Source organism: Mytilus californianus, unplaced genomic scaffold (genome assembly GCF_021869535.1).
Source record: "Mytilus californianus isolate M0D057914Y unplaced genomic scaffold, xbMytCali1.0.p SCAF_4, whole genome shotgun sequence".
In the NCBI taxonomy this organism is placed as follows: domain Eukaryota; kingdom Metazoa; phylum Mollusca; class Bivalvia; order Mytilida; family Mytilidae; genus Mytilus; species Mytilus californianus.
In genome coordinates this window covers 87,005,142-87,011,742 of record NW_026262690.1, presented here as the reverse complement: position 1 = coordinate 87,011,742, position 6,601 = coordinate 87,005,142, and positions in this window count along the sequence as shown.

Sequence of the window (6,601 nt, the reverse complement as noted above, 5' to 3'; positions counted from 1 at the left end):
GACCTATAATTAAAATTGAGAATGGAAATGGGGAATGTGTCAAAGAGACAACAACCCGACCATAGAACAGACAACAGCAGAAGGTCACCAACAGGTCTTCAATGCAGCGAGAAATTCACGCACCCGGAGGCGTCCTTCAGCTGGCCCCTAAACAAATATATATACTAGTTCAGTGATAATGAACGCCATACTAAACTCCAAATTGTACACAAGAAACTAAAATTAAAAATAATACAAGACTAACAAAGGCTAGAGGCTCCTGACTTGGGACAGGCGCAAAAATGCGGCGGGGTTAAACATGTTTATGAGATCTCAACCCTCCCCCTATACCTCTAGCCAATGTAGAAAAGTAAACGCATAACATTACGCACATTAAAATTCAGTTCAAGAGAAGTCCGAGTCTGATGTCAGAAAATGTAACCAAAGAAAATAAACAAAATGACAATAATACATAAATAACAACAGACTACTAGCAGTTAACTGACATGCCAGCTCCAGACTTCAATTAAACTGATTGAAAGATTATGTCTTCATCATATGAATATCAGGCACAATCCTTCCCGTTAGGGGTTTAGTATCATACCATCATAACATATATGAGAAGAACATAACCCGTGTCATGCCAACAACTGGTTTTTAAATAAATGTGTTTAGTGCCGATGCAAAGACCCTATAAGTGAATCAATATTAACGCCAAAATATGCAATCTTTAATGACCTGACAACAGTTTCGTAACTATATCCCTTCTTAATAAGTCTATTTAAAGGTTTTGTTAGCTTCAGAGGTGAATACTGACATTTTTGTGCTTTATAAAGAATATTTCCATAAAAAATTGGATGTGAAATACCTGAACGTATAAGAAGTCTGCATGTTGAGCTATATTTACGAATGATGTCCTTATACCGATGATAAAATTTAGTAAATGTTTTGACTAGTTTGTGATATCGAAAACCCTGGTGTAATAATTTTTCAGTAATACATAAATTTCTCTCGTTAAAATCTAAAACATTGTTACATACACGAGCGAATCGTACAAGTTGAGATATATAAACACCGTAAGATAGTGACAAGGGAACGTCACCATCTAAAAATGGATAATTAACGATAGGAAATGAAAAATCATCTCTTTTATCATATATTTTAGTATTAAGCTTTCCGTTAATGATATAGATATCAAGATCGAGGAAAGGGCAGTGGTCATTGTTAGTATTAGCTTTATTTAAAGTAAGTTCAACAGGATAAATTTCTTTAGATTACACACTGAAGTCGTCATTATTGAGAGCCAAAATATCATCCAAATATCTAAAAGTATTATTAAATTTGTGTATCAGATGTTGTTTCGATGGGTCTTTGCTGATTTTTGTCATAAATTGTAACTCATAGCAATACAAAAAAAGGTCCGCAATAAGTGATGCACAGTTAGTCCCCATTGGAATTCCGATAACCTGACGATATACGGAATCTCCAAAGCGAACAAAAATGTTATCTAGTAAAAATCCAAGGGCATATATAGTATCAAAGCATGTCCAATTGACATAGTTTTTTTGTTTATTGCTACTAAAAAATGACCTAAATGAGTTTGAACATATATATTCACATTCTGACTTTTTAAATGCCCATTTAATTAGGTGTGTGAATTTTTTCTTAATGAGAATGTGAGGCAATGTGGTATATAGGGTAGAAAAATCAAAACTTTGAACAGATTCAAAATCACCAATATATGCATGCAATTTATCAAGTACTTCCAACGAGTTCTTGGCACTCCAAAAGTAATTAATTCCAATATTTTCGAAGGCCTTATTTGAACAATTTATTATCAGGTTTTTGATTGTACCAAGTGTACTGGTAAGAAGAATAGACAATTTAGTAGTGGAACAATGGCTTGAAGACGAAATGAATCTATATTTGTAAGGTGTTTTGTGTAGCTTCGGAAGCCAATACATAGTTGGGACTTTCATTGTATTTGGTTCTGCTTGTAGAGCGGTAGCTAAAAGTTTATGTTTGTTACAGATGTCGTTTTCTGAAAATGGAGTCAGTTGGAATGTTGGTGAATTGGTGATTTCTTTTTTCAGAACCTCAATGTAAAATTTACGTCAAACAATAATAATATTATTAGCAGCTTTATCGGCCGGAACAAAAACAAATTCCTTGGCTAGTTCTTTTAGTTTATGTTTGATACGAGAAATAGGTTTATTGTGGTTATTGTTAAGAGTAAAATGTTCTTTAAAATGTTGAATACGTATATCAACTATGTTCATTACTGAGTCCAAAGATTTTTTGTCAGCTTTTTCCCGTTTTATTCATTTCAAACAGTAAGTATGGAGTGAGTCGTGGATGATATTACGACACTCATTCCAATTAATAATTGACGGGGGACGATATTTAGGTCCTTTACTGAGGAATGATTTTAACTCTCGGTCTTGAACGATGTTAAGATCTCCTGTTATAACATGGGAAATGGGTCCATAAATGTATTGGGAATTACTGCAATTACATGAAGTAGGTGTATTTTCACTGATATTAACATCTTTACACAATTGGCTATAATTAAACACAAATTTCCGGGTAGATTTCTTGTAAATATAACAAATAAGAGGGATCTGTTTACTTTTTACACATTGTGACTTGGATGGAGAGTTGTCTCATTGGCACTCATACCACATCTTCTTATTTCTATATAATAAAATAACATCTTCACACGCTTAAAAAAACATGTCTTATGTCTATCTCTAGATTCGCCTTACGGGACAAGGTAACACTACGACTATTGAAGTTATAATTTTATATAGCGGATGTGGTCGAGTGGTCTAGAGAGCTGGACATGAGGCTAAGCGATTGGTGCTGTAGTGTATCAAAGGTGTGAGTCAGATCCCGTTGAGGGACAAAAATTTGTCAGCATAAAAATCTAATTCTAACACTGTTGGGTTTAATTTTCAGACGACATATATATATATATATATATATAAGTGCCTATAAATAGCAGCACATGACATACAAATCTATGGGAGTGTGGATTAATCAGTACAGAGATTAATTCAATTACAAAAATAAAATTATAGATTGCCTAACAATGTATTTTTAACACACTATTTAGTATGTAAATATAAGAATGTTTAAAATATTTACAAAATGAAGAAAATAAACGCAATATTTCGCTAGACTAACTAGCTTTATCAAGCGTGCATCTATCCAGGTGAAATCGGATGTAGATGATAAGAAACTTTTGCAGCTCAATGTATATGTTGCACTTGAATTTAGCTGCCTTGAAAATAATACATAATTTGGATGAAGTTCAAGATTTTTACAAAATTGGTAGTTGAAGTTAGCAACGTCCATTGGCCAATATTACCGGATAAAAAGGACGATGCTGTGTACTAAATTATTCTTTATCTTTCCTGTATCTTTTCTCATCTTTTTCGTTAAGACCATCAGGTTCTAAAGTGTGGAGTTGGTGGATCCAAAAATTTTCTCTTCTCCTTCTCGCCGTGGTGTCCCACTCGGTGTTGACTTCTATGATTTGGAAGGTAACATTATCAAAAGAATGTTTCGTTGAACGAAGATGTCTTGTGAGAGGACAGTTTTTGTTGGTTTTGTACCATGAACGATGGTTATTGAGCCGAATATTAAATTTGTCCATTGTTTCTCCCACATACTGAATGCCACATGTGTCACATGTTAATATATAAATTGAGTTCTCCGTTTTACAGTTGGAATTTGAGTAGATGGTATAATTTTGTTTAGTAACGGAGCTGATGAAAGAACTGCTTGTATTGGCAGCTTTACAACACAAGCAGTTCCTTCGGCCACATTGTTTGTAGCAACCGGGGGATGGAGTAGGCTGCTTTGCTAATACAGATGTCACTAATTTGTCACGGATGTTTTTAGGTCTTCTGAAGGCCATGACTGGTGGTGAGGAAAATACTTTTTTAAGATTTGAATCATTTTCTATAATTTTCCAATGCTTCTGAACAATGGAAGACACATTTTTAAAATCAGGATGGTAAGTGAGTACAAGGGGTGTTCTGTTAGCTGCTTTATTCTTATCTTTGTACTCTAGAAGTTCTTGGCGACTAGTTTTGTTTGCTCTTTCGAAAGCGCTATCAATGATGTTGTTATTGTATCCTCGAACAACTAGATGTTTACGTAGTTGTCCAAGTCTAGCATTTTGCGTATTTTCAGTAGAGCATATTCTCTTGATTCGCAATGCCTGGCTGAATGGGATGCCACGGGAGCAGTGTTTAGGATGGCAACTTTTAGGAGAAAGGAATTGATGTTTGTCCGTTTGTTTGGTATGAAGGTCCGTTATAATGGTTCCGTTCTTGATGTAACTCGTAGTGTCGAGGAAGTTTATTTTCTCCATAGATGATTCATATGTAAATTTTATTGAATGGTGGAAAGAGTTACAGTGTCCTAGAAATTCATTAAGATGTTCTTGTGAATCTGTCCATTTGAAATCAATATCGTCAATGAATCGGAACCATGATAAGGGCTGGTATGGAGCACTAGCCAAGAGGCGTTTTTCAAGTTGGCCCATAAATATGTTGGCATATGACGGGGCCATTTTTGTGCCCATACTAGTACCGTCTATCTGGAGATAATGTTTTTCATTGAAAGAGAAGTTGTTGTTCTCTAGCACTAGTTTCAGAAGTGTAACAAGGCACTCAGTTGGAGGATTTTTTTCACTATGAGTGTTCCATACCTCTTCACACGCTGCTATTCCTTCGTCTTGTGGAATGTTGGTATACAAAGAAGACACGTCCATGGATGCAAGTATAGTATTGCTTGGTAGAGGATTGAGGCTTTCCATTTTCTTTAGATAATCAGTCGTATCTTGGATGTAAGAGGGTAGTTCTTTCACATGAGGTCTTAGATGATGGTCTAAAAATTCTGATATCTTTTCAGTTGGATGACTATTTGCTGAAACAATTGGTCGACCCGGATTGCCCGTTTTATGTATTTTAGGCAACATATAGAATCTTCCGGCCTTTGCTTCGTTCTCAAGAGGTCGGAGATAATCAAAGGTGTCATTGTCTATATGCTTTTTGTCGAACATCTCTTGAAGGATGGTGTTGATCCTTCGAATATTATTTAGTGTTGGATCTGTGGTTAATTGTTTATAAAAAATGGAGTTTGAAAGTTGGCGATTTCCCTCTGCTATGTAATCTGTTTTATTCATGACAACCACAGCGCCCCCTTTGTCGGCAGGTTTTATTACGATATCCTCTTGATCTTTTAACGCTTTCAAAGCAATGCTTTCTGACTTGGATAAATTATAATTTCTTGTATTTGTTATACAGGACTTTATATCAGACCTCACGTAGTTAATGAATGACTCCAAGTTATCATTTTTACTCTTAGGTGGTTTCCATGAACTTTTTTTCTTAAATTTTGGGATGGGCGTGACTTCTTCATTGGTGTCAGTATCTGAATCTGTTAATCCAGCTTCTTCAAGGTTTTTCTTGCCCCTATTGTAGAAAAAATCTTTCAAGCGTAAACGTCTAGCGAATTGGTCTAAGTCCTCGTCTAGCTGAAAGTTATTTACATTTGATGGGATAGGACAGAAGTTTAAACCTTTACTTAAAAGAGATTCTTCAGCACGTGTAAGTTCTTTAGATGACAAATTTACAACAATGCTTTCAGTTTTTTGTTTCCGTCTTTTGAATTTTCTTTTTTTAAGGACCTTATGGTTTGTTGTATTGATATCATTCATATCCTTGGAGTCATTCATTAACTACGTGAGGTCTGATATAAAGTCCTGTATAACAAATACAAGAAATTATAATTTATCCAAGTCAGAAAGCATTGCTTTGAAAGCGTTAAAAGATCAAGAGGATATCGTAATAAAACCTGCCGACAAAGGGGGCGCTGTGGTTGTCATGAATAAAACAGATTACATAGCAGAGGGAAATCGCCAACTTTCAAACTCCATTTTTTATAAACAATTAACCACAGATCCAACACTAAATAATATGCGAAGGATCAACACCATCCTTCAAGAGATGTTCGACAAAAAGCATATAGACAATGACACCTTTGATTATCTCCGACCTCTTGAGAACGAAGCAAAGGCCGGAAGATTCTATATGTTGCCTAAAATACATAAAACGGGCAATCCAGGTCGACCAATTGTTTCAGCAAATAGTCATCCAACTGAAAAGATATCAGAATTTTTAGACCATCATCTAAGACCTCATGTGAAAGAACTACCCTCTTACATCCAAGATACGACTGATTATCTAAAGAAAATGGAAAGCCTCAATCCTCTACCAAGCAATACTATACTTGCATCCATGGACGTGTCTTCTTTGTATACCAACATTCCACAAGACGAAGGAATAGCAGCGTGTGAAGAGGTATGGAACACTCGTAGTGAAAAAAATCCTCCAACTGAGTGCCTTGTTACACTTCTGAAACTAGTACTAGAGAACAACAACTTCTCTTTCAATGAAAAACATTATCTCCAGATAGACGGTACTAGTATGGGCACAAAAATGGCCCCGTCATATGCCAACATATTTATGGGCCAACTTGAAAAACGCCTCTTGGCTAGTGCTCCATACCAGCCCTTATCATGGTTCCGATTCATTGACGATATTGATTT